At 44.4% G+C, this 4,401-nt stretch overlaps 1 non-coding gene across 1 annotated transcript; it reads right to left on the bottom strand.

Annotated features, from left to right (window-relative positions):
* On the bottom strand, positions 1-71 carry trnag-ccc. The gene has a single exon. It is a non-coding gene; the product is annotated as a tRNA-Gly (tRNA).
* Positions 72-4,401: the final 4,330 nt, after the last annotated feature.

The raw sequence follows: 4,401 nt of genomic DNA, 5'->3' as shown, positions 1-4,401 counted from the left end.
TGCGCCGCCCGGGAATCGAACCCGGGTCGCAAGAATGGGAATCTTGCATGATACCACTACACCAGCGGCGCTCTGAGTTTTACAACTTCCAATAGACTTTATAACTGCTCACAATCCCCGAAGCGTCACTGTTCTCGAAGATTTTTTTCTCGGACTGTTCATTCTGCCTACAATCGGCTACACCACGTCAGACAAATTCATTCATTTATTGTTCTGATGAAGGGCCACTCGACCCGAAACGTTAACTCTGATCTCTCTCTCCTGCTGAGCTTTTCCAGCGATTTCTGTTTTTGTTTCTGATTTACAGCATCCACAGTTCTTCCCGTTTTCATTCATTCATTTACTGACCTCCTGATGTGTTCGGAGGACATCGAGAATGGGCACAGCCATTCTCAGTTCAGCCAGAACGACCATTCGTGACTGACTTTAGGTCCTCAAGGGAGGGACCAGGGCCTTGAGAATGCTGGAAATCTGTTATAAAAACAGAATAAGTCTGGAAATACGCATGGGACCTGCTGAGCAGAAAGATACACACCTCAGGTGGATGGCAAAAGCTCACATCTGCTGGGCTTTTCCAACATTTGTGGTTTTATTGTGGGTGACGTGTGGGTCTAATTCCAACAAGATGACCATGCCACAAGGTTGCATTTTACAAATCCTCACCAGAGTGTTAGAAGATTTGAAGACACGGAGGAATTTCTTCTCTCTCACATAAAGTTGTGAATTTGTGAGATTGTTTACCACGGAAAGCTGTTGAGGCTGGACTGTTAAGTATATTCAAGGCCAAGACAGATTTTTAATCAGTAAGAGAATCAAGAGTTATAGGGAAAATGCTGGAAAGTAAAGGATTATCAGCTTAGCCATGATCTCATTGAATGGCAGAGAGGAGTTGATGGGCTGAATGGCCTACTTCTGCTCTTATATTTCACGGCCTCTTGGACTTATCGGATGGCCTTTGTGGGTCTCTGGTGCCCACCAGAAGTGCCTATCCTCTTCCCTTCAGGCATCTGCCATTTGGGCTCCTCCAATGACCTGGACTCACCTTAAAGTCCAGCTTTGTAAACTCCTGTTGTTCACAGGTGGCCTGTGGTACTATAACGTTAACCGCTCAAACCTGACTGTCCTGGAATCACAGAGCCAGAGGCCAATCAGATTGGTCAATAGCTCTCTAAGATGAGAACTCCACCTCAGATGAGGGCAGAAGTGTCACCTTAATGGTCGCAGCTCCCAGTTTAAAACCTCTGGCCCTTTTTGTTGGGCAGGCTTCTGACCAATAGGAAATTAAAAAACGAATGAACTGCGGATGCATCTGCCAGACCTGCTGAGGTTTTCCAGCAACTTCTGTTTTTGTTTCCAACCAATGGAGGCAATTGAGTAGAGAGAATCATAGAATAGACAGCACAGATAGAGAGCATTCAGGTCATTGAGTCTGTGCCAGCACCTTGGACAACTCACCTGGTTCCCCACACTAACCCCCACCTTTATCCCTGAGCCTTTTTTTTTCCTGATTAGAGTCTCTTTCAATAATTTTAATTGAATCTGCCTCCAGCACACTCTCAGGTAGTGCATTCCAGATTCTAATTACTAAAAGGTTGTCTCTCATGTTTCTATTGCTTCTTTTGTCCATCACCTTAAATTAGCATCCTTTGATTTTAGATCCTTTCATCAACAGAGATAGTTTTTCTCCCTCTACTGTGCCTGCCCCTCATGATTTTGAACACCGCTCTCAAATGTCTTCTTAATATTCCCGTTTCCAAGGACAACTCCAAGAGGGACCAATTGGGCTGATCAGCCTGTTTTCATCTTGTGTTCATGATATAATTCTGTGACCTAGCAGTCTCCATCAACCCATCCTCAAATGTAATATCCATTGACACAGCACTGGTGCTTTCAACAAGAAAGAAAGACTTTACATAGTTCAGAGATGACATAGTTCCTTTCTTTACCTCAGGATGACCTAAAGGTGCTTTATAGCCAATGAAATATTTTTGAAGTGTAGTCACTGCTGGTAAGGTAAGAAACATGGCAATTAATTTGCAATCCCCCACTGACGGTAAACACAACAATGACTGTTAAACGTGCTTTTGTGATATTGATTAAGGGATAAATAGTGTTCATCTATCCTACTCTTTGAAACGCCCACCAGAGAGGATAGATGGGATCTCATTTGAACTTGTAAGACTTGTATTCAAATGTTTTTGACTACGCATCTGATGTTCAATTGGCTTTGTTGATTGCTGTTTCCAAGTAGAATCAATGGTAGGCCTGTGGGCCTAAGACATCTGAACCCCAGCAGAGTTGGCGCCACCTCATACCATCAGCACTTGATTAGTCTGTATGCCAAGGATATTTTTCTTCACCCAGAGGGTTTGCTGTTAACATATTTATTATGTGCATATACAATGTGCACATATATGGTGCATACATGTGTTTTTAATATCAAGTGAAAGGACTCTAACCCAAATCAGATCAACACAGCCCAAGGCAACAGCAGTCTGTCACATTGGATGAGCTACCATGAAGTTATCAGCAAGATTTGTCTTTTTTAATATTGTGAACTGCGTTGGTTTGAGTGCCCTGGTTTGAAGACGTAATGAGTTCTCAACCACAGGAAAACATGTACGCTTTAGACTGCATTGATAATCCTTAATAATCCTTGCTCTCTAATTGTCTGGGATCGCTTCAATTCTCGTCAACACCTTGTTGGCAAAGCTGTGATTTTAATTTCTGCTCTTCAGTCCTGTTTCATCAGCTAAAGGGCAGGAATTTGAGAAACCTGTCCCTGGGCTTCAGACACCTAGAGTCATAGAGTCATAAATACACTCGGAAACAGACTCTTCAGTCCAACCATGCCATACATAATCCGAAACTAAAATAGTCTCATCTGCCTGCTGCTGATATTGAACAAAGTTTTGCCACAGACCTAGGGCCCTTAACATTGGGCCAAAATGGGGGTCCTGAACCACACATGCCAGCAGTGAGACTGGTACAGCCATATCGCCATAGGTGGCCTCCTAGTTCAATGCCAGTTAATGAAGGCAAGCAGAACCTAGATGCTGCTGGTCAAATCGGGAAGTCTCAGAGATCTTGAGCTTCAGCAGCTCAAATGGGAGAGGTAGGTCAGAGTTCACAAGGGCTTCTTAATATGAAGATGCCCCAAGAGGGGTATAATTTAAATTAAAATTTTGCCAGGCAACGAAGGCAGATCCCTGTGGGTGGCCCATTGGGTAACAAAGGTGAAATTTCTTTCTTGCGGCTTCCTCTCTTAGGATTGCACCTTCTAACTCCAATGAACTTTCCCCCTCCTGCCTGACCCACGTTACCACAGTGAAGCATCTCCATGGAGTTAGTGACATCCTCATGTCACTCCACAGCCGCCAACATGCCCCTCAGTAGGGTCTTATTTCTGCAGGCTTCCAGTGTAAAGCACAGTCAGTCCTGCAGCTGGGAAGCCAGGAAACCTCTGTTTCTCTCTCCACAAACCTGCTGAGTTTTGCCAGCGCTTTCTCCTTTAAATTTCCATTCTCCAGGCTCCACGGTATTTGGCTTTTACCAAACGATTGCAAATGCTGGGCATCTGAAATATAAACAGAAAGTGTTGGAAATTCTAATGAAAGGCCGTTGGCCTGGAACATTGGACAGGATGGTGGGGTTACCAGGCCTGCCACCTGAAGAGTTGGCAGGGTGCACATTCCTGCCCATTCAGGCAACCCCACAACAATTTAGCATTTGCTGGTGCATACCTGGCTAAGGGCAAGACTTCTACACCCCTCAGTCTGATGAGGAGTCCCTTCTTTGAGAGCTGCTGGCCAATCTGATAGCCTGCAGTTCTGTAGTGCCAGTGGGGAAGGCTCTGCTGGAAATATAGGCAGTCGCAAAGAGGAGGAACTGATGGAGGCCAGGTTAGAGATTAAATCTGAGATATTGGAAAGACCTGACTGGCAGATCCCAGAGAGAACAGTAAGGGCATTAAGAGACAAGATTTTGGAGATCGGAAAGGGTTAAGATTGGCAGAATGGATGGTCTCTGATGGGCTCATACGATCACTAAAATTAATAACCCCCTTACTTGACACCAGCCTGCTTCTGGACTACCACTTCACTTGAGCCTCCCCCAGCCCAAGGTAAAATCGTACAGAGAAATAGAGTTAACCTTTCAAGTCTCGGTATGATTTTTCTTTCGAACTGAATTATCAGTCCCGACCTAAAACATTAATTCTACATTCTCTCGACAGCCACTGCCGGACCTGCTGAACTTCTCCAGCATTCTCTGCATTTGTTTCAGATTTCCAGTATCCGCAGAACTTTTGGTTTATTCTCAGTAAAATGGTGGTGAAGTCGGGACAAAGCAATAAAGTAGTCATTAATTATCCATTTAAAGGCATCAAAAGGCATAAGGTAA

Source organism: Rhincodon typus, chromosome 23, assembly GCF_021869965.1.
Source record: "Rhincodon typus isolate 14 chromosome 23, sRhiTyp1.1, whole genome shotgun sequence".
Taxonomy (NCBI): domain Eukaryota; kingdom Metazoa; phylum Chordata; class Chondrichthyes; order Orectolobiformes; family Rhincodontidae; genus Rhincodon; species Rhincodon typus.
This window is presented reverse-complemented; position numbering and strand designations above follow the sequence as displayed.